Source organism: Lepeophtheirus salmonis, chromosome 4, assembly GCF_016086655.4.
Source record: "Lepeophtheirus salmonis chromosome 4, UVic_Lsal_1.4, whole genome shotgun sequence".
In the NCBI taxonomy this organism is placed as follows: Eukaryota; Metazoa; Arthropoda; class Copepoda; order Siphonostomatoida; family Caligidae; genus Lepeophtheirus; species Lepeophtheirus salmonis.
Genome location: NC_052134.2, coordinates 17773904 through 17799562, shown reverse-complemented (window position 1 = coordinate 17799562; position 25659 = coordinate 17773904). Strand labels below are relative to the sequence as shown.

The window sequence follows — 25659 nt, the reverse complement described above, 5'->3', positions numbered from 1 at the left end:
AGATTTACACAAAAGAAGATCACGTGATCATTCTTTTCCCACTAAGCTTTAGATTTACCTAGTTCATATCCATTTGACTAAAGTATCTGTAAGGGAGTCTTTCATGATTTGTCTTGGTTGATTAAGGAAATCTTTGTGTAAGAATTGAGTGGGTTGAAGATTTGTAGTAAAGTCTGCTACATATTAATTTGACTTTGAACAAGGTCATCGCCATTTTTTCTTCTTCTTTTTATTCAAAAAAAAAAAAAAAAAAAAAGGGAAAACATGATACAATCACCTACCAATGGAATACTGAATGATGAGTATTTATTGTCTACATACTCCATCTTAAAAGACAGATGAAGATTGAACGAGGTTTTTGTCGAAGTTTTTATTCTTCTTATTATTCATATGCATTAGTTTGTTCATGATGTGTTTTGAGGAGAGCTTCTTTGACACACTCACTTATATTCGACTATGTAGTGTGTACAGGATGCAAATGCAATCAATATGAAGTAGTGTTAAATGCATTTCCTCAAAACGGAATGAGAGAAAACTTAATTGATTTTGTGAATTGGTTCGAAACAAAGACCTCAGGTTAGTTGACTCTTTCTTATCTAAATACACTCATCAATATTGCATTTTTTTTTAATTGTATGAGTAGAAATCCATCAAATCGTTAACTATATTAAATCACACAACTTTTCATTATTAAAAAATAGAAAAAGGGGACAAAATCAGTTGATAATTAGACAATTCTTCCCAAATATAAAAGTATTATTCTATAATGGCTGGAAATTGTTCATAGCCAACCATAAAAGCTCAGTCAAATTCGACCAATTAACGTTGAGAATACTGATTAGGGGCAAAGAAATAGAAACAGCTGACAACAAAATAAAGTGTTTTTTTTTGTTAGTGAGCCACCGCCGTGGTATAAGCTAATTACTTTTAGTTTTCTGCTGAAACATGTTAAGTCGAGTCGTAATGAGTCAAGTCGATAAATTAGAGAAGTAGAAAACATCGCCAGTTGACAAAAAATATGCTGCGAAGGATTCGCTACACGAGTGAGTAACGAGTTTATCAAACGGGAAATAAAGAAAGGAGATTGGTTTCATAATTTGTCCCATTAACAAAAAAGAATAAAGTATCATTCATGGAGTTGAAAGTCTTGAGCGTTTATTCGTGAGTGAAAATAGTGTAATTGAGGATCGACCTCGGAGTAATTCTAGCCTATTTCTCTACTAGATACAGGGTGGGATTTGTGATTCTTGATTCCCTTTCAAATAAGGACAGAGCAGGATGAAAATTGTAGCAAACAAAATAAATCGTCATGACAGCTAAACTAATGTCTTAAAAAACATTCTTTTATTAATATAAAAATATATTTCATGAGTCGAAATAGGCAAGAAGTAAAGAAAAATAACAGTCTTAAGATAAAAAAGAAAAATCTTTTGTGGTATCCTTTTTTTTTTCTTCTTCTTCTTTAATAGAACTTTGGGCTGTTAACTACTCAATCTAGATAATATATATATTTTCGACTATTTTTGGTTTTGTTTTAAAAAATACATAATAAAATTATACTATGAAGGGTTGTTCACTCAAATTGGAGCAAACTTTGGCCTCATCCTACATTAGTGCATCACAGCGAGTTTTTCCAGCTTATACAAGTGTTTAGGTGACTAATAAGATTAGTTTATGTTTGTTTATTTTTTAGTCAGTTGTCGACAGGGAGAAATCCACAAATAAATTCAAACTTAAATCTGCTAGAGTACTGTAATTGGTACTATTTGATTTCCCGTCATTCAAGAATTCCAATTTTGTTTAATTGATCTAGATTGAATAATTAAAATCATTCTGGGACTGTTTAGGGAAGATTAATTTTTTTATTTATGAAGTTAAATGGTTACTATCATTTTACTTCATATAAAATATAAATATTTATATGTAAGAGTCATAATAGGATAAAATTTCAGGAATACCATCGGTTTTACACGGCCTTATACAGTTTTGAAATTCTTAAAAATTTTCATCAAACATCTATTTCTTGAAAAAAGAGTAACACATAGAAAAATGGGAAGCTAGACCAGACGGCGCAAAACTTTTTTTTATTCAAAGTTCTGTATTTTCAAAAAATATACTATAGCTAAACCATAATTTGAGTGTAAAATCAATATCACCGACTCAGTAAGCGTTTATGTAAGATTAATATTTTTCTTTAGGAAGTAAAATTGTTATTCCGTTGAGTTACTTTATTAAGGCCTATAGAGATGATTTTGAAAATTAATATGTTATTACCATAAATGCTATTAAACAACGCAAAAAAATTCGCCACAATGCATTTATTTTGATTCTGGATTATGTCAAAGTTTGTTCCAATTGTAGTGCACGACCCTGTATAGGTTTAAATAAAGTTTTACAAAATTTTATATGCACTAATGCTATTTCACATGTTGAAAGTTATCCTCGCTGTAGGATTAATAAGTTTTCTCTCTATATAATCATCGAACAGGTAGCTGATATTTACAAGGGTCTTAACTATGATTTATTTGAGGTCACAGCCTTTCGACTTTATTTGACTATGATATATCCTTAGCAATACGTAGAATCCATCATATTATTATCGCCGCTAGCGGAGGTTAAGTTTTCGCCTCTGTTTGTTGTTTGGTTATAAGCAAGGATTAGGGAAAAAGTTATAGTCTGATTCTGGTAAAGCTTTGTATCAAGATTATATAAGTTATCAGCAAGAGGCCATCAAATTTTGAGAGGTCCCAACCACCCAAGCTAAAAACCTAATATCGACTATAGCATTGGAAGAAATTGAGATACATAACTCAAAGTAACGTCATTTTGTAGCTATTATAACAATACTTCTTATACAGCATAAAGTCAAATGAGAATATTACAGAAAAGGTCAAAAAGGTTCACCATTGAAAACTTTAGAAGAATAATATGCAGCAGAAATAAATGTTGATTTTTTAAAAAAAATGGTTTTAGGCCCATTTTAGATGTTTTTCAATATTGACCTGGATTTTTTGCAACCTTTAAGTCCCATTTGCAACACCTGTAAATTATTCATCGAAATAGTTTATCAAGATTAATGGAAATTAAGTAGGGGAGATCGTTTTTTTAACAATTCCAAGCTTGTATGAGCAGTATTCTAGCACTTTCGTGGAATACTTACCTAATAGTGCTGTATTACCAACATCTCTTTGAAAGTTTTACTTCTTAAAGCAGAGCAAGCTATCGCCACAGACGTCAGTTGGGAAAAATGGAATTTAAGCAGGAAACTTTGAATATTTTATAAATGCAAATGTAACCTAGACTCATTTTGGAGGAATATTATAATGGAGAATAAAAAATTTCATATTTCCCTCCCCTTTTTTATATTTATTACGATACATTACGATAAGGCGTTGTAACGGTGTAAGTGTATTATGCCAAATTATATATTTTTACAAGCTGAAGGAATAAATCTCGTCGAAAGCGACGAAGAAAATTTGCTACATATATTGGTTCGATACTCTTGTGGTTTGTGTTGTACAATAGGATTAATGCTATATTTATTTTCCTGTTCAATTCTACTCTCGACTCTGAACAACTCGACCCCTAGAAGCTGGTGATTGAAAAGAATTGCCTAGCATTGGTGAATAGGAGACAAAAATGCATCATCAAGGCACTGCAAAGCCACACACATCTTTGATGAAGTGCAAGAAACTTTGGGAGCTCGGGCGAAAAGTTATTATGAATCCGCCCTACAGTCTGGACCTGACCTCAAGCGACTACATACTTCCTGTTCCTGGCTATTGTCAACAGACATGGGGGTACAAATTTTGTCCTAAACAGAAGTTTGTGAAGATTGGTTGTCCTGTTTTTTTGCCTATAGGGACGAGGGCTTCTACAAGAAGGGCATTATGAAATTGGATTCTCGTTGGCAATAAGTTATCGAACAGATCGGGGCATACTTGGCTTAAATTGGATGATTGTAACACTTTATATAAACCATTGAAACAAATTTTAAAATACAAAACTACTTTTGCCCAACTTATTATTATTCTTGATTACTTTTGTGTTGACGTGCAACATATGTGGGACTGAGTAAAAGATTTTATAGCCAAATTTCTCTAATAACTGATTTTCTATTTGTAGCGTATAATATATATTAATAAAGGTACTATTATAAGGTATAGAAGGTTTTACATATGAAACTACTTATTTTACCTAGAATATCGATTTTTTTTTTTCAACCTGACCTCCAAGCCTCTATGAAAATAACCTCCGAACGGTTTATTTGACTCCATAAGATACATGGACAAAACTTGTACCAATGTATAGCGCTATGTCGGGACATTGTAAAAAAGTAAAACTTTATAAAATATTCTGTCGGAAACTTCAGTTTAAAGACATACGGTTACCAAAATGTAACAAAAAGGTAGCAGGTGACCGCTTGTTTATTATGATACAAACATAAAAATAAAACTGTTTATCTGACAACTTATGCTGCAAAACAAGGAATTATTTTACTATTGCAGCTCAGTGGATTCAATTGGCATGTGCTTTTGCGGATACAATTTCTTAGAGTCACTACTTTCATATCTCTTCGTCACTGTCTTCACTTTCATCCTTATTATCGTCCTCCTCTACAACATGCACTAAAGAAACAACACAAAAAAAGAATTAAAATTTCATTTGGATCATTTTATAACCAATGTTATCCATTTTCTAGTTTTAAAATTGAGTTTGAATGTAATTTTGATGTTTGTGGCATTTACTTGGACAAAATTCAGGGATGATAATTTTCAGCATTAAGCTTTATTCAGGTTTTTTATACAAAAAATGAGCAATTTTATTTATTTTAGCCATTTATTGAGGGTAATTTTGTACACTTTCTCAGTTTCTAACACTTTCACTTTTTTCTTGAAAATTTATGTCATTTCTGAAAATTGCCATTAAAGTTAGTTAAAAGAATTGACGTAACTGGGCCGGTTACATTCACGGACGCCCAGTCAGGAGAGGGACTCTAAAATGACCAATAAATTAAGACAAAATACTTTAACCCGCCAAAAACCTTAAAAATGTTTCAATCACTACGCCTTTAAAAGACATTTATCAAATTATATCTTCAAAAAATAAAAATAAATTATTTTCGTCAGATATTGTACCCACAAAATTTGGTTTGGCAAACATGCAATTTGTAACTTACCTTCTGGACTATCTTCCTTGTAGAAATCTGCTTCTCTGCGAACAATATCCAATTCTTGGGAAAATAATTCTGCTTGTGTTGATCTAGTTGTAGTAAGCTACCATCGTGTAATTGAATGAGTGCGACGTATCTTTTGTAGTAGATATCTTGAGCATGGTGGTAAAGAATTGTATTCTAGCTTCTGAACACATGTGATTCGTTCCTTAACATTCTTTGGTTTGCAGTTGTCAAAAAACTACTCGAATAGCACTTCATTTGACAGATGTCATTTCATTCTTAAAGTACATCTCACACACAAACGTGCCAACTATGGCAAGACTGGATGTTGTTGATTTCAGATGCAAGTCTCAGCTGCCTAAAAGCTAATTATGCTTCTTAGTTTTTCTGGAGGAGCTTTAGTGGTCATATTTTCATCTATCCATTGAATGATAATGAATAGTCACAGCCCTTGAAGGCATGATAGGGAGGCAGTGATTTGCAGAATGTATCGCCAAGTTTCAAGTATCAATTTAAGAAAACTTTGAATATGAGGGCGATCCCAGTAGACGGAATCAAATTGATATTAATTATAACTAATTAAGTCAACATTTAAAGTAACAAATATTTATCCTATTTATAACACTAAGGAAATAAGAAATGCTTCTATTTAACAAAATTGTCTGTTTATATCCAAATGAAGAAAAATACTTGTTTCCTTTCCTTAATTTGTCTGCTTGATGTTGAATGTCAGACATTAATTGTTAAGTAGATGTTGAATAAATTATCTGATAACAAATAATTATAAAAATGCCAAAATAGAATAATAATAAAAGTTTTTTTTTGTTTTTGTTTTTTAATATTATTGATTATTTATTTTTTAAATATATGCAAAAATACCATTCATAATGTAAGAAATTAATAATTCACTTCTAAGTATTAAGGTATTTGTACTTGATTTCCCTGTTTACTTGAGCTATTATGTCAAGTCGGATCACTCTTTTTAATGCAATTATCTAAGATGCGGATTTTGATTTAAAATTTATGACTTGACATAAATTTGAATCTATATTTTGAAAACATGCGACTTGACTTGATAGCTAAGTCTCGCGATTCGACTAGAACTCGAAAACTATTTTATTCTAAGACTATAGACTCGATACTATAATTATGGACTTTAAATTAGCTCAAAATATATATGTATACTCGATAAAAATATTGAACGACTCGAATTGAACCTGATGAAAGTATATAAGGACTTGTTAGCAAAGACTTGAGAATTGGTTTGGACTTGCAGTATAAAGACTGTGTCCCACCTTTTGTAATTAATCTCAAAAGCAGTTAAGTGTTGTTTTTTCTTTCTATTTGTTATAAATTTATCTTGTTGCTGAAAAAAAAACTGTCATAACAATTTTTATAGTATCTCTCAAACATTTTTTTCGATAAAAATCTATCTCACAAAGAAAAGAAATTAACAGAGAGTTAGCAAATGTCGTCTCTCTTCTCGAAAGTTGATATATTTATTTCTTATAAAGATTTCATTCGAGTTCAGCAAATTGACTCCATACGAGACGAACTCACAACCTCTTCCACATAATAAGACTTTAAATATAAATTCACTATCATCCCAAGGGCTATCTATCAAAAAAATTCAAAAAAATACATAAATTTTTGATTGCTTCATCCAAGAATAATTTAGTACACAATTAATAGTAGACAAGTGCAACTATATTTTGCTATTTTCTCTCCTAGAATTGTTCTTCGATTTGAAAACGATTAAATTTCGTATACGGTTCGAGACCGGTGTCTATACCAAGATATCGGGCCAAGAAAGCGACCTAGAAAAATTACCTAAGACAGAACTGAAGAAAAAACTCTTGTCTTTAACCAAGAGTTGACATTGTTACATAAAGTTGACCCTAAAACTATTTGTAACTTCACAAAAATGCCAAGAAAACATAACTAGATGCCGTGTTGTATGTACAAACTCATTTAGAATATCCCTAATAATTCATTAATTTTTCGGAGTAAATTCACAAAATATCATTTTTGGCGTTTTATTAGTATTCATACCCAAAGAGTAAATTACTTAATATTTTGCACTCTTGCTTTCTTCAAATATTGAATACACTTGGGATAAGTAATTACCAAATGGAGGATCGATTTTGGTTTAGTCTTCTTGACAGAATCTCCAAAAGTCGTGAATATATGTTGATTGTATTTTCTTCACTACTTTTTTCAATGTTGTCCATAGATTATCAATAGTGTTAAGGTCAAGATTTTGGGCTGGCCAGTATATGACCTTAACTTTATACTGATTGAGACATTCTTGAACTTTTTCCGATGTGAACTTTATCTCATTATCTTGTTGGAGCCACCAATGTCTTATAAGCTTAAGCATCTTTGCAGATTGATGCAGATGCATTTGAAGAATCTCAAAGTAGACTTCCTTTTTCATGGTGCCATCAATTTTGTTAAGTTCTCCAGATCCATTGGCCGGAAAACAAGCCTAAATTATGATGCTTCCACTACCGTGTTTCACTGTGGGAATAGTTTTTTTGGGATGGAAGGCTTGGCCATTTGGTAGCCAATTATGCCAATGCTAGTTGTGGGTAAACAATTATTATATAAAACATTACTCAAAAGAAATTTAAAATTAATTCTTAAAGATTTCCGATATATTGTATGTATACTTTTGGGCGTAACTGTATGCATTTTAGCTTTGTTCGATATACAGATACTGAAGTGGTAACGAGGTAATGATACATGTAAAACGATCCTATACAAAAATGATCCTGAAACTGATAGATTGTGTCTCTACCACGTCATAAAAAAATTGCTGATGACAATGTCCTCAAACTCCTGTTTTATAATAAGAGTCAAGCTCCCAGCCCAAACAAAAGTGATGCGAGCACAATCCTGATTAGACTATGAGTGATTGTGTGTTTTGTCAAAATCTGCCATATTGCACAGCAGTCGGTAGAATACATCAGATTGAAAATTTCAGCAAGCCCGGTACATTATGGTCTAACCTTGTACTTCTATTAACTTTGGTATTATACACAAGCTGATGTGACAATATGTAGTTTGGGGATCGAACATAAATAAATCAATTCCTTATTATTTTTCTTACACCCCAAAATACTTATTTTTAACGTTCCTTTAATTCGTCAGAATGAGTTGTACTTATGAAATATAAGTAAGCATTATAGTCTTACACTTACTCCATTTGACCTAGAAATTGTCTTTAAAGTCAACAAACATAAGTGTTTGTTGAACATGTGCACATTAAGCTCAAGAGAATAATTTATCCAGCTACAATTTTGAGCTTGAAATTAAAAATAATATGTATATTGAATAATATTATTATTAAGGCAGTTGTATTCTTTTGCCACAAGACACTCTAGATCGTAACTAATATAGGTTAACGACGCTCATGTATATAGATTCAAATGATATGAAATACCAGTATCTTAAAAAATAAAATAAAAACTTAATGTAGTCACTGTGACCATTCGAAGAATGTTTGAGAGAAGAGCAGTTTACGGTCATGACGTTTCATTAGATTAGCTGAGAGCAGTTATAATATGAGAGAAATAAACACAAATCCCACTCCGTATCTAGCAATGAATGATAGAGGCCCCTCCCTTTAAAAAGAAACACTTTTTTTAATGGCGTCCCTTAGTCATATTTATTATATTTTGATATTTAATCCTTATAACTTATTGTCTAAATAAACTGTAAAAATAAGAATAATCATTCAATAAGTGTCCCATAACAAAAAACATGGAACAACGCAGAACTGCAATTCTGGAGCTATCCACGAGTGGATACTCGCCATCAGAGATATCTAAAGTGTTCACTGTAACCAATCTAGTGTGTACTGGGTAACTGCGAGAGGCACGCCAAAAGCTTACTCAAGGTTCAGATCAACCCTAAGAGGCAAAAGGAATTGGTTGAGGCAATTGAAGGCAGAAGAGGGAAGGTGACCGTCAATGACCTTGGTTGTTAGTTTGACAGCAGCCAGACCACCATACACCATTTGTTAAAGCAAGAATAAAACCATGTTGCCTACAAGAGCACTCCTCATCAGGGTGTGAAGCATTTGGACTCTTAGACTTGAACTCCTGCACATTTCTGCGTGATGTCTTCCCAACCTTACTCTCCACACACTGAAGTCAAAGGGATTGAAATCAGAGCTGGAAAAAGGCTAGAAGATCTTGTCCCAGAAATCAGTAAAGTGTTCCTTTCAGAAGTTCTGTGTCTTCAAGGCCGTATGGCTAGGAGCACCGTCTTGGATCCACAAATAGTTGTTCTCAGGCAAGATTTTTCACCTCAGGACCTGATAGGAGACCTTAGCCTTGATTTTCTCATTGGGCTTGAAGAAGAAAGAATCCATTTTCTTCCCATCAGAGGCTTCATTCTGTCGGTAAGGAGATGTCTTGGTGTCCTCACAAAGTTTTTATGGCTAAGGTCATCATGAACTACCCTCCTGATGGTGATCTCGTCCACGTTGAACTTGTCAGCCAAGCAACGGATTAATACTGTTGAATCTTCCTTAATCTTGGCCTCCAGGCACTTTAGAAATATTTCATCTTGCTTCAAACAATTTCCTCCAGTTCCTGTCTTCCTTTATGCTCCTGTACAATTCTCTTAGTCCATCCTGATGTTCCGAACTGTCTTCACGGTCACGCCGACAATGTCTGAAATTCTATTTGGATCAACATCCGCGTCGAGCCCCTTTGCCTTTTTTATTCATGATCAATCATTTTTCCTCCGATTTTGATCGAATTAAAACAATGCGCAGGAAAAGCAACAAATGTATAGGAATATTGCTTGAGATGTTACTTGAAACCTTTATTTTTGCAAAAAATTAAATTTAATGAAGTTGAAAATTTCCCTGTTGCACTACTTACAATTTTTTTTTTTTTTTTCAAAAAGAATTGTATTTTAAACTGCCTGTATACTATATATGCAAAAATTATAACGCCGTAGTTACTTCTTTATATTTCTTTTTCTCTCTTCAAGATTAGATGAATAATTTAGAATCATGGAAATTAAAAATCCTCTTTAGATTGCAACTACAAAAATCTTCCATTTTAATATTTTTTTAACTTATACTCTTTCTATCCCGTTGCAAATATACAAATAAATAATTTTTAACTATATTTCTTGATTTTCAACTTATTATTAAAAATAATAATTAAATTCTCAAACTTATAGATGAGCTCTACACTTCTTGCTGTAGTAGCAAACCACAAATCCTGATAAATTGGACTAAAATAGGGGTCATTGGCTTACCCTTCATTGGAGCTGCCTATGGAAATATTGTGACAAAGAAGCACATCAAGTCTGGATGGTATGAGTCTTTGAAGTTCCCATCATTTAGACCTCCAAACTGGGTTTTTGGCCCAGTATGGACCAGTTTATTTATTTCAATGGGTTACGCCAGCTATTTAATCTACGAACAAGGTGGAAAAAGTTTAACTGGATCTGCCAAGGTACCATTAATTCTCAATGGCACTCAATTACTTCTTAACTGGATATGGACTCCACTATTTTTTGTTTTTGGAACTCATAAATTGAATGTTTATTATTGGTTGGAGCTGTTGGGGCAACAACAGTGTCCTTCTTTCAAATGAATACTATGGCTGAATGCCTTTTTGTTCTATATCTTCTCTGGTCCTCCTTTGGATCCTGTCTCAACTATTCAATTATGAAGTTGAATGAGAAAAAGGATTAATTTTCTTTTTAAATTATTTTATTTTGTATAATTTAAGATTTTTACTACTGCATTACTATATTTTTACAAAATACTGTAGTCTTTTGGTAGTGATGTATTATATAAGTAATGTATCTATTGATATATTTATATATTTTTTACAAAGCTAAGTTATTTCGAATCAAAAGTTTATATACTCAATCTAAACCAACTTAAAATGTATACACTTATTAGTTTTTAAGGTAATACGAATTAAATTGTATGTCTAATAATTAAAAAAATAAATAGATAAGATTTAAAAACTTTCAAATAACTAATACGTTTCATAATAGAATAAATTGAATTATAGATTATAAAGATATTAAATTCCTACAAAATTTATGCAAATTGCTATATAACTAAAAAGGAAAACAAGTTCAAATTAAATTATGCATAATTGAATACTTTTAACCATTTTTGAATATAAACTTGTTAAATGAAGAAAAAAACATTTAAAAAGTAAACTAATTAGCTATTACAATAATATTTTCACTTATCATACCTAGTTTTTAAGATACATTTTTATATATAAGTCAAATTATCATATAAATAGACATTACTAGTCAAGAAATTTTTGCCATTATATTGAGATAGTGTGTTTCCTATTGTATTTACCTCAAAATATAAATATAACCTTCATGGTTCAAAAATTTCTGTTTTTGTTGTCCACAGAGGGCAATATTTTATATACTATTTTAATAAATACCTTTATAGCTTAATAAGTATACAAAAATATTTGTTTATCAACAAATCTTTAAAAAACACTTTTTAAATATGTCTTTTTTTTATGAACTCTTTTTTTAATTATAAAGTTGTATATCTTCACTTTACGAACAACTATAATTTTGTTTCATTATCATAAAATAAATGAGGAATGTACAAGATTTTAAAAGAAAATGCCCTTTTTTTTTTAACCTGCAATGCATTTTCTCCGATTCAGAAAAAAAATACATAAATAGTTATAATATTTTTATAATTTGGAAGCATGAACCTACAAACTATATTAATGTTTTTTTCTTTTATTTAATATCTTTCATAGCTAGAATAATACTAAATCTTATCACTGTTTTTTTATTCAAAAACAAAAACTTTATGTTATAAAGGTCATTTTGATGTATCTTGAGATAAAAACAATCAAAATGATTCTATCTCAATCAAACTGCCAAAAAAAGTTGAAACTTTGTTGATTAGTGTAATTTATGAGCGCATTTGCTTGAAACATACAAAACTGTCCCTTCAAGGATTAATTTTTAAAATAAATAGATTGTTGAATCTTTAAAAGTAGTAGTTTTTACTCAAATAATTGATATCACCCCAAATATTCAAAATTATCAATATAGGTCGATTTATTTTACACATTATTCGAAATGGTAACTTAAAATACTAAACTAAACTCATTCAAGTTTTGTTCATGAATAATCCATAATAGTGAGTCCAAAAATATTTGGTTCCAAAACAGCTGGCTCCGGGACCTAGGAGTATCTTCTTGACTTTGATGAAGTTGCTGGTCAAATTTGCAGTATGGGATCTTTAATTATCCATATGCAAGACCCAGGTACTGTTCTCTTTGAGGGACCTGCAAACATTAAAGACTTTTAATAATTTGGACAAGACTCTAATGCAATAGTTGGTATTAACAGCTATGACATTGGGTATACTGTTCAATTTGATCACTATAATATAATCTTGAAACCATAGCCTTTTTGGGTATCCTGGAGGTCTTTTTATCCACTGCGGGGCTGTTTTTTGATATCAGACGTCATAAGCAAAATCCAAGTATTTTCAGTAGTCATACCTTTGACCTGTTATGCGTAGTACACCTCATCTCAACTCTACCAAGAACAACTTCGTTCACCCGTCTCCGCTCTAAGTTATGGTAGATAATAATCACATATCGTTAAGAGATTTTGTGTCTGATGGAACGCAATGGACGCGATAATCTCCAAGGCAAACTTCCTATTTTTCAACCTATTGTCATTTTTGATAAGCCTTAATCAAATATGATGTGCTAGTCATTTTTTAGATCCACTGCAGTTTCTTTTGGTGTCCGTTCCTACCCTCTCCTTGTCCGATGGAGAGTGAGTTGTCTCCGTAGGATTCATCAATATATTGTTGATTTTTTTGACATTGTTGGTTGTTCCTTGTAATGGGGATTACGGTGTCGTGTCTTGAACCAATTGCGAGAAAATTTCAAATTTTGGAAAAGGTAATCTGACTATAGTAAACATCATAGCTTTAATTAAATAAATGAATGTTTCGATCCAAAGTTTTCTATACAAAATATTAAATTTATAGAAAAAAATTGATTAGTCAATCCTAAGTCAATGTACCAGAGTTAGATGGAGTTGCACTGATTAAGTATAAGTAAACATTATAGTACTACAATTACTCCATCTAACCTAGGAATCTTTTGGTGAAATACATATAGTATATTTCTTTTTCTAGGAATCACCAGCGCGGGAACGTAAACACTTCAAGTTCAAGAGAATAACTCCCGAGCTCCATGAGCTATGGCGATTCCACTTTTGTTTGAAATTTGGTCCATTTGATGTTTTGTCCGTTCTATGTTTTTTTTAGGTTTGATGTTTTGTCCTTGTACGTTTATGTTCTTCCACGTTTTTTTGTTGTTTTTTTTTCGACGTTTTTCCCTAGTTTCATATGGTATACATAGGTAAGCCCCAATATTTTAAAGAATTACTTCGCACAATTATAGGCTTTCTATTCAAATTTTTGTGATGAGTTGAGATATGCAAAATGAAAAGATAAATTTAACCTTCACTTGATTTATGAGACTTAATTTTGAATAATTTTAATATGGCCCGCTTCAAATAAAATCTATCAATTACAAAATCATTAATTTTGTCGATGAATGTTTATGGATTAAGATGATATACGTATCAACCTGTAAATAGGAAGTATGTGTAAATATGTATTAATATAGGAAATAAAGAGTCAGTGTGTTCTAAGTATTTGAACTGTATTTATTAGATTGTTATAAACATAACATGGCGTAATCGGTAGGATCGTGAAGATTGAGTTGACGGAAAGATTCCAGAATCCCTACGAAGGGTGAATTAGAAGAAAAAAATCGAGGTTTGATAGAGAAGGTCAAAATGTTAGAAGGAAATCTAACATCGGTCGATGAAAATAAGAAGGATGATCCGACGATTAGAATAATGATGATTTTGATGAAAGAGCAAAAGCGAGCTCGTAAAGAGTCCATCAGAAGAGATGAACAGCACCGTGAAATGATGGAAATAATGTTTAAAGTATTTAATGGTAAATATTCTGACGGAGTGGAGGAATAACCTTTGGAGGAAGAGAGTGTCACAAAAATAAATCAAGAAATGAAAAATACTTATAAAATCTCCACCTCAACTTGAAGAAAACATTGAATATAAAGAATTCGTAAATTGAAGTACTTTATGGGATAATTATCTGTTAGCTCTTGGATTTGGGGATCAGATTAAAGTAAAGAAAAAGGTAGTCTTTAAGTCATTGTGTTGTCCTGAAATGCTAAATATGATAGAGGATGCCATTTCAATCGAAAGGGATGGAGAAGATTCTTTTAAGGAAATCATGTATCTTATTGAAAATTACCTAAAGAAGAAAATTAATGTAGCATTGGAATGGGTCAAGTTAAAGGGGGAAAAGCAGAGTGAAGATGAGTGCTTTGATTCATTTTACACGGCTTTATGTTGCTAAGCAAAAAATGCTGGATTAAGGGATATGAAGACTGGTTATCAACACTAATTATAATTGGAATAAATAGTGAAGAAACGAAAAAATACCTGTTTTCTAAATCACCTAAGTTGTCACTTTTAGAGGTCATATCCATTTGCCAGAGCGAAGAAATAGGTAAAATTCAGGAAGAAGCTTTGGCAAGAAAATCAAGTTCGATATCAAGTTTAAAAACTAATCATAAAAAGGAGCAGATAAGAGAAGGTCAAAGATGATCTTATTCTAGAAGAAATTATCATAGAAATGGAGAAAAGTGTCCTGCATATGGGTAATCAGTGTAAAAAAATAAGTCATTTTAATTTAATATGTAAATCAAAGAGAGTATTCTTCAAATCTCGTACAGTAAGAATAAATGGGATTAAAGAAGATAAAAATAATCAAATGGTGTTACTGGATGTAATTTTTCAAAGTTAGATTATTCGTAAAATTAAAGCAGTTCCCGATACAGGAGCAGAAGTTACTGTAGCAGGAATAGAGTTTGTTAAGAAGATGGGATTAAATAAGAAATCTTTGAAAAAGAACAAAGAAGAAGAGAAGATTTCAGGTGTTGATGGATCGCAATTAGAAATTAATGGAAAGTCAAGAATTACTTCAGTGTTAAATTCAGTAAAAAGTGAAGAAAATGTAATTATATGTCGAAATATTCCTGAAATATTATTGTCTAGACGAGTCTGTAGAGAACTACGAATCATATCTAAGGATTTTCCAAAACAAATGGATGTAGTTGCGGTGCAATCTGTGAAGGAAGAAGAGATAGAAATTTAAAAAAAAAGAATTGATGGAAGAATTTAGAGATGTATTTTGTGATGAAAAAGAATTGAAAATTATGGAGTGGCAACCAATGAAGATAAGTCTTAAAGAAGATTATCAACCATACGCAATTCATATTGCAAAAAACATACCTATAGAGAAGAAGTGAAGAAAGAAATTAACAAAATGGAAAGAATGAAAATAATAAGTAAAGTCGATGATAAAGCAGTGGATATTGGTGTCATCCATTAGTTGTTGTACCCAAACCTAATGGAAAAGTGAGAATATGTGTGGATCTTAAGAAATTGAATGATCAAGTTAAAAGGCCAATCCATCCGATGAGAATACCTTCCGACATAATATCAAGTATTCCCACAAACATTTAGTTTTTTACAACATTGGAGGCAAAACAGGGATATTGGCAGATGGACCTGGAAGAAAAATCAAGAGAAATGACGTGTTTTATCACTCCTGGGGTAGAATTTTTTTTAATAGAGCTCCAATAGGATTCATTGCAACGGGGATGCTATTGTCACCATGGAGATTTTATTTCCTATATTAAAGGTTTATCAAATGCTTACAAAGTCGTAGATGACATTCTCACTGTATCACAAAATTTCGGAAACCATATTCAGAATGTCCGTAGAATTCTACAAAGATGTAGAGAAAACAAAATAACATTAAGTCCATCTAAATTTGCATTTGCACAACCTAAACTAAAACGTTGGGGTTATATTTTATTCAAGAAGAGTATTGAAGTGGATCCTACTAAATTGAATGCTATAAAAGATTTTGCAGAGCCATCATTTGGAAATAAATTGAGAAGTTTTTTGGGATTAGTGAATCAATTGGACAGTTCTCACCAAGAATTAGTGAACTTGTAGGTCCACTGAGAGAGCTTTTATCGTCAATAGTAGAGTTTGTGTGGATCAAAAATCACTATTTATCAATGGAGGAAATGAAAGAAGTGTTAACTTCACCACCAACATTAGCACTGTTCGATCCAAGATTAGAAACCAAACTTGAAACTGATGCATCAAGAATAAATGGATTAGGATATGGATTATGTCAAAGCTCGTAGAAGAATGGAAATTAATTCAATGTGGCTCCCAATTTTTATCAAGTGCTGAAACAAGATAATCCATGATAAAATTACAATGTTTAGGCGTAGAGTGGGCTATAAAGAAATGTCACATATATCCAGCAGGCTTACCTACATTTAGTGTAATTACGGATCATAAACCACTTGTTCCTATTCTTAATAATTACACTATAGATAATGCTAGACTAAGTATATTTAAATTGAAAATATTAATGTATCAATTTGAAACGAAATGGATAAAGGGGAAATATCATGAAGTACCAAATGAATTACGGAGAGTAACATGGGGACCTTTTTCACCCCTTTTCCGCAAAGTAATGGACATGCTGAGAGTTTGGTGAAATGTATGAAGAAAATCTATTTGTGAAAACAGGAGGAAAATGTAGATCTGATAGACTCTTACATAGAATCCTGGAATTTCGATACACTAAGACGTATGGAAGATCACCAAATAAGAATTGGAAGAGCTATGGTCCAAGATCCGAAAAAGAACAAAAAGACTCTTTGAAGAGAATGGAGGAACAAAAGGAGAAGGAGAAAATAATATGAGGGATTTACCGGAGTTGAAAATAAAAATGGCGGTGATAGTGCAAAATTATAAGAATAATCTATGGTCAGATGACGGACGAATTATTAAAAAGGAAAAAAATAGAAAAAACCTAATTCGATTAAATACAGGAATAATTATATTTCGAAATAGACGTTTCTTGAGGCTGAAGAAAGGGGAAGAAATTGAATGTGTGGAAGACAATGTGGATACACATGAACTCGGAGTCAGAAGGTCGAAAAAAATCCGAGTAAGATCGAACTTGGGAGCGATATGATATGATGTAAGTATCAACGTGTAAATAGGAAGTATGTATTAATATATTAAATAAAGAGTTAGTCTGTTCTAAGTATTAAAAGTGTATTTATTAGATCGTTCTAAACATAACATGGATTCATAATTCATTCATTCATTAATAGAAAATGACAATAATGTCTCGAAATATACAAATGTAACCCAAACTCAACTTTGAGAAAAATAACCGTAGGTCATGGACAACGCGCTCGGGAGAAATTGTTCTCTTGAGCTCAGTCTGAGTAGGTTCATGCCGAGGTGATTTCTACAGAAAGAAATTTACTTTTGTGTATAAGGACTTCACACAAAATTCTTAGGTTAGTTGGAGTAATTGTAATACTGAAATGTTTACTTATACTTAATCGGTGCAACTCAATCTAATCAATTAAAGGAAAATTTAAAAAAATCATTTTAGCTAACATTTTGTTTAGAATGTCATATATTAATAAAAACGTCGTATTTTGGATTACACATTTAAATATGTTGAGGACTTTTATCTTATTTAAAATCATTGGCCTGTATGATCCAAGGAATGAAGAATTATATTAAAGAATCTCAGTATTCTTTTAAAAGGATTTTCAGACGTTGATATATTTGAAAATGTGTTTCAAAGGACTTATTTAATTCATGCAGCAGTCTGAAGGTATTTTGAAAATTCCAAGATATAGGAATCAAAAAAATAAACTACATAATGTATGTCTCAAAATCCCTAGTAAATAAATACTTTTTTATCTCGTTTCATGTAAAAATCTCCGGGTGTACTTTTTTCAGACATTTTCACATTGTTTATGTTGACGTAGAATATTGATTGGTGCAAATTGTTTTAATATTCTAGATAATACTTAAAAAATATCATTTTTTCTATCAGTGCAAATTAAAAATTTTCAAAATTTGATTCTATCAAAACTACATAAGTATTCACAGAAAAGTAAATTTTTTGCAAAAAATTTTTAAATAAAAAATATTAAATTTTTCCAAAACATTATTAAATAGACTTTTTTTTCTTTTTTTATAACTTAAAAAAGTAATAAATAGTTAAATAACAGTTTAAAAAAATTCAACATTATTTTCCTGTCACTGATTCCCGATTCCAAATCCTGTCAAACTTATACAATTTTTTAATTTTAAATAAATGAAAGATTAAAGTAGTTTTAGTTGCCTTAAAAAATGTCTAACATTATTAAATATCTTTTTTTCTTTTTTATAACTTAAAAGAATTTTGAGTCATACTGAATTTTCGTACTCGTTGTGGTACCAAAACGATATTTCGCTACTTTTTGTGACTAAACATGTACAACAAAAAAGGTAATTCACATTTACTTATAGGTCACAAGTATTTTGTTTTAAGTACTGCGAAGGGGCATACTCAACAATTTAATGACTTTTTTTTCAAAAATGATCATTTCGAATATTGTCATTTTATAAAGGTTTTTTTTTTTTTAATGGGGATCAAATTAAAACATTTAAAGATAATGTCAACGGTAGTTCAATATTGTTATCACGTAATGAGGCTGCAAGTACTTAGTATCGATTCCAACGCCAATTTGGTAGTACACCATTTTAAATGCGTCAATACCCCAGTATCATAATACAATCCTTGTATTATTGTACTCAGGGGTATCAGCAAGATTATATTTTGGGTGGCTCGGTTTTTGGATTTTTTGAAAAAAAAAAATTAAAAATAACTTTTATGGGGGAAAAAGTTAAAAATTAAATTTCTAACATTAAATTTGGTGAAGAAAAAATTTCAAATATTAAAATTTTCTGAAAAAAAAATTCAAAAACCAGAGTTATTCACAAAAAACCAAATTAAAAAAAAATAAAAAATCTATAGTTGTTCTCAAAAAAATACCAAATCCCCGATCATATTTATTTCTGTGAGAATAGCTATGGTTATTCGATTATTCTAATATTAAATACCAAATCCCCGATCAAATATAATTGATTTTTAATTAAATTTCAAATAATAAATTTTTTAGTAAAAAACAAAAATTCCTTCATTAGAAAGACCACCTCCTGATTTCTAGATTTTTTGAATTTGAATGAGCGTTATTAGCTGCTCAAAAATTATGTAAATTTTATCAGTAAGATCCCACTAATTTAGTATGGTTCCATCTTCAAGGTAAATACATTTATGCTATTAACAGATTAGAACATTTGAATCCTATAAATCCACGTTTACAAATTCCGTTTTAAGTCCTATAATACGAGGGTGGTCTGAAATATTTCCGACTTCAAGGTGAGGATGGCAACACTCGCAAATATAAACTACTCAGATCTATGTAGCATCTGTTGATAGTTACTCACTAAAGTTTCAGCCCTTTTAGACACGCAGTTGTTATATTTACAACTGTCATTTGAGGGAGTGCTTTTGTGAAAATGAACAAAATCAAGTATCTAGGAGTCATTAACTATTTGGTTTTGAAAATGTAACTTTTGAATAAATTCTAATTATAACTGACATTTAAATGCTTGTTGTGTTAAAATTTGAGACGTATAAGTCAATCCAAATCGAAGTAATTGAGCCAAAAACAAAAAGTGTATTGTGAAAAATTATTTTGCAGAAAAAAACGTTGTATACTATTTGGACGGGTTATAGAGATGGAAGCATCGATGGGAGAAGAGTGCAGAGACACAAGGAGACGACTAGGATATTGAAAAATTCAATTTCGTGGGTAATTTTTCACTGATCAATGGGATGACGGTATTGTTAAAAACATTACAGTAGGCCTCAAAGTTGAATTTCTCAACTGTATTGAAAAAGTAGGGGGCATGACATAATTTTCCGAACAATTAAAAAAAAACACTTTAAAACCTTTCCATTTCATCATAAAATTCACATAGTAAGAGTGTCAATTTATTGTTTCGAGCCTTTAATTATGTATCCATAGTACTGAATCCACTTATTGAATCATTAACCATGAACTTTCTTTTATTTGTACTCTACCTTGCAGAATCCCGTGACTGAGCTCTTTGAGCTTATTGCTTAGCCTTGAAAGACACATAATTGGAAGAGAGAAGATAGGTAGGTATTTCTCGTTAACCAAATGCATTAGAATATTACATATATGTTTAAGAACCTCCTAATTGGGTCACTCCTTTTTGTGTATATATATATATACTATAATATAATATTTATCTCAAATCATGACCGTAAATTCAGAATAAATTTATTTAGAAATTAATAACGCACAAAAACGAATAGACCTTATTTGCTTATTTGTTTTTCCCCTTAAAAAGTAGGATGTTTCCAAGGCTCTCTTAATTCCAGCATTAATTTTTGTCCTTATTAAATTAGTGTTATTTCGACTCGTCTCAAATGTTGAGTTGATTTTCAAAATTAAAAAAACTGTATCATTCATTATAGAGTTGCCTTGATTTGTATCAAATAACCTTATCACATGTGTAAAGTTCTGTAGTACTGCTACCCCTGTCTCATTTGTATTCATAAAACAAACAAAAAACTTTCCACAATAGTACATCAAAAGTATCTCATTAATAAGGTACACACTGAAATTATCTTATTTAATATAAATTAATAAATGGACAGTGGGTAATATGTGTAGCTACTAGAGTTTACCTCTCGGGATCCGGTTTCCTCAGATTTCTCGGGATATTACACTAACTGGAAATCTCACATTTTATTCAATACAGGAAGCAGCAACATAGCTGTAGAAGTAGTGGTGGGGTGGGCGTGGTTTCATTCTAGAGGCAATATTCTAAAGTTTTCTTATATATAGAGTCAGTTACTATCATGGCTTAGAGTAGCGAGGAACATGAGTTTGCCAACAAATATATGGCCAAAAGTGGGTTGACATAATAATTACTCAAATTAAATTAATTTCAATTTATGAAAATCAGTTAATTGCTACAATTTCTAATATATAAGAAAACATTTTCCAATTCATTTTCATAATTTGAAAAATTCTTTGAACGCAAATAACTCCACGATAGAGAACTAAAATGTCGCCAACAAATTTGGTGTCATGGAAAAATTCTAAATTAGTGCAGTTTGTTCAAATGGAGTGATAGAAATCGGATTGGGTAATTGCAAATAACTAATTATCTAACCAAATAATTATCCACAGTTATAAAATAAGATATTTAATTTATTACATTTTGCATCTTTTTCTACATCAAAAACTATTCCTCTAATGTATTGTAATGAAAAGTGATCTAAAGAGAAACAAAAAAAAGGAAAAAATCACCGCATAGTAAAATAACAAAGCTCGGTTTATTCAGGGTATGGACATTGAAGAACGGCATATATCTCTCAAAAAAGTTTAAAAATAAACTTATAATAATGTGTAGAGAAAAAAAGTTCGGAGCGTTTTTCACTTGATTTTGACAATAAAATTAACAAAGTTAGAGTTATACGATTTAGATCAATTATGCACCGTTTCGTTGTATATTTTTTATCCATATGAAGGCAATTTAACAATTCTGCAATTGAAGAAGTCTTTGTCCTTATTTGTAAAAAACTTGACCAGCTCATTTTCACAAGCCTCTCTTGAGGCCAGTTTTGTACCTCCAATAAAATTTTGTGAATGCTTGAAAAGGTAATAATCGCTTGATGCCAAGTTAGAACAATACGGTATGTGCAATAAAACCACCTATAAAAGTGCTCAGAGCTTCTGGTATTTCGTTAAAGATGTGTGTGACCTAGCGTTGTCTTGATGGAATAGAACACTCTTTCTATTGGCCAATTCTGACAGCTTCTAGTGGATCGTCACCTTCAATCTAGTTAGTTGTTGCCAATATAAGTCCGAATTGAGTCCGATGGGAGCAGTTCCTTCCCAATCCCACCAAACACAAGGCATAACCTTCTTGGCCAACGATCTGGGCTTGACAATCGTTTAAGGCACTTCACCGTACTTTTACTACGATCTGTTGCTCTTGTTGTTCTCGTGTGTGACCCATTTTTTATCACTAGTCACCATACACATAAAAAATGGATCGATTTCGTTACGTTTAAGCAAATAGTCACGAACATCAATTCGATCCAAAAGGTTATTTTCTCCCAACTCGTGTGGCAACCCTACATTGAGCTTTTTCTTAAGCGCAGCCTTATGCAAATGGTTCCAAACGATTTTTTGGCTAATCTTCATTTACTGGGCAATGGAATAAATGCTCACCTGGCGGTCAAACTCAATTATTTCCATTATTTTATTGACATTTTCGATGATTGGCCTACCAGAGCGTACCTCGTCTTCGACATCCATATTTCCAGAGCGAATCGTTGAAACCAACGCTTTCCTTTTGCATTTGATACTGTATTGGGTCCATAAACCTCATAATTTTTTTTGTCCTCCTGCTCCGTTGTTTCACCTTGCTCGTAGTAATACTGAAGAATGTATCGAATTTTCTCTGATTTTACTTTTATTTTAGAACCCTGATACACACAACTGGCTTCCCAAATACAAAACTGTCAATGAACTTTTTTTAAAGGTACGCTTAACTTTAATGCATACTATAAGCTTTTTTGATGCAATTTATTAATCGTGAAGTATACATAGCCCACTAAAGACATCTAGCGAAAAACGCTCAGAAATTTTATCTTACTTAATAAAAGTTTAACCCTAAATTTTTGATTATTTTTTGTTGTGAGTCCAATCGGATTACGTAATTAAGAAAAGCTAGACCACGGGATTTAAAAAAACAACAAGCACACTATTAGGGATTATGAAGCAAATGAAGAAGATGAGAATTTAAAATTTATGGGTCGGACTAGTTAAAATTGAATATATTTTCTTAAAATGTAAAAAAAAAACACAAATTCTACAGTATTTATTATTCACTTACGGGATTCCATTATTTCTAGGGATCCTTACTCAAAGACAATTCATCAGGAAATGAGAAACTCTTGTAGCTACTTAATTGTTTCTTTAATCCTCCCCCCCCCCTAATTTGTGGACTCTAGTCCACCCTTAAGGCCTCAGTTCGATTTGACACAACACTATATTAAATATACTTACCTAGAAACATAAGTAGATATAATATTCACGTACAGAACTGGAAATGTGTAGTAGGGAAAAATTCAAAACATATTTATGACCCTCACATAAATTTACTCACCCCTTTCATTATTGTAGTACTAGTACATAGGTCTATTCAAATAAGTTAATTAATTCAGTTAAAGTTAACAATATGTGCTTATAAATTTTTCTTATTGATATGCCAATAAACATGGTTACATGATGATAATATAATAATTTCCAAGACTTCCCATCGTGTTTATGAAGGTCTGTTATTCGAATTTAATCATTTTTATTTTATATTATTAATGAATTGTTGGCCATGGGCCAAGGATTTATGCTTTGTTTTAATCAACTAGGATTTTTATTCTTAGACAAAATTATGATTAAGAGAATAATCCTTGATATTATATATGCTCACATAATGTGTAGATTAAATAACGAACTGAGTACTAGTGTTGTGTTTCCGTATGGAAATACTAGACCAGTCTGAGACCCTTATAACTTCTTTTTTAATGTTCCCTTCATTAGTCAGATGGATTTGCATCGATTAAGTGTAAGTAAACATTATAATTGTACAATTACTTCATCTGACTCAGGAATGGTCTTTGAGGTACATAGACAGAAAGTAAATTTTATCAAGAGAACAATTTCAACTCTGAGATGAGTCACTCCATATACTATTATAATTAATTATCTCAGTTCAACTTCAGTCGGAACCGATTTCAAAAGAAAATACTGCCTTGATCCGGTACCACATCATTTTTTAGTTTTATAGAAAATAGACTTATGTTAACCTTTTTTCCAGAAAAGGAAATTTCTGTCCCCACTAAACATGGTGGTCAACTATTTCAATTTCAGTTCACAGTTATAATTTTGGTCTTTAATTTAAATTTGGTTTACGGTTACAATTTTGGTATATGGGGACCCAAAAGATGCAGGAGAATGAGTATATTACGAAAAATGTAATTTTTATGGGATCAGAAAATACAACTCCAAAGCAATTTTTGATTTTTTTATATAATATTTTTTAGTACTTATTCACAAGCAATAACAGACTTGACACGCTGGCAAACTGGTTGGTAACTCCTGACAATGAGGGTCATGTTCCTGACGTACCACGTTGTCATGATGGCAGTACGAAGCGAATCCAAACTCGTTGTTTGGTTAATTGCGTAATGAAACCTTGTAATTAAAACAAAAGGGATAAAACGGCATTTAAATGATACGGCAAGTTTATACAATTAGAATTTCGGTTCAAAATTTCAATTTCGGTCTAAGATTTGAATATCCTTTTATCATTTGAATTTTTGTTCACGAATGGAATATCAGTTTATGATTTGAATTTCAGTCCATGGTTTGAATGTCCATACATATAGGTTTGATATTTCGGTCCATATCGATCTTAAAAAATCCCTTAAGACAGAACCGGGAAAAAATCGATTTCTGTCCAAGTCTTAACACTAGTGATTGGGAGTAGTAGATCATTGAATCCATAATAAGTAATTCTACTGATTCTCTAATTAATAAAAATGCAAAAATCATAATTATGGTAATCCTCCGGGCAAAAATTGATTATGGAGTAGAATAGTATTTAATTTATGTTTTGCACATTATTATATTTGGTTGATACATTGGTTGTAGATATCTTGGTTTTGCATACATGTAATTTGCGTACACCCACTTTAATAAAAGTCATTGCCATACTACTACCCTAAACCTTGATCCATTCATCGTTTTTTTAATTTTTATAACAAAATTGAATCCTTAAAATTATCATTGAAACGAGTGAGTACTTTTGGGCTATTTGGTTAGCCATTTATATCAGACTTCGTTTATTGCTTTGTCTCTCGCAACCTTTCGCCCAATAAGAAATATGTATATAAAGGTACACGATCAGTTGGTAGTTGATATTCAATTCTTCCTAAGTATGACATTATCACTTGTATCTTATGGGAGATTGTTCACAGCCTTTTAACAAACTATATGTCAAACAGTTGAACCAATAAACATTCACAATATTGAGTAGGAACAAAAAATGAGTGAACATTTTTATATTAGTGAAGTAACGCCGTATAAGAATGGTTTTTCGAAGACTCTTTTATTTATTTTTGTTGAGAAATTTATTTTATAAATATCACAGAAATTTATTACATCAGCACTTCATTTTGTGAAGAATCGATTAGTTTTTTAGGGTTTCTTTGTTTTGTTTCTATTTTAATTTCAAACTCTCGAAATGACAAAGTCCATAATTTGTGTACATGTATAACTATTTAAATATTAATTTGTAGCACATGGCGTTGCTTCACTAACAAAATAATTAAATTTAAGAAT

General features: G+C 31.2%; 1 pseudogene; it reads left to right on the top strand.

Annotated features, from left to right (window-relative positions):
* The first annotated feature begins 9299 nt into the window (after positions 1-9299).
* On the top strand, positions 9300-11111 carry LOC121116569 (translocator protein-like; annotated as a pseudogene).
* Positions 11112-25659: the final 14548 nt, after the last annotated feature.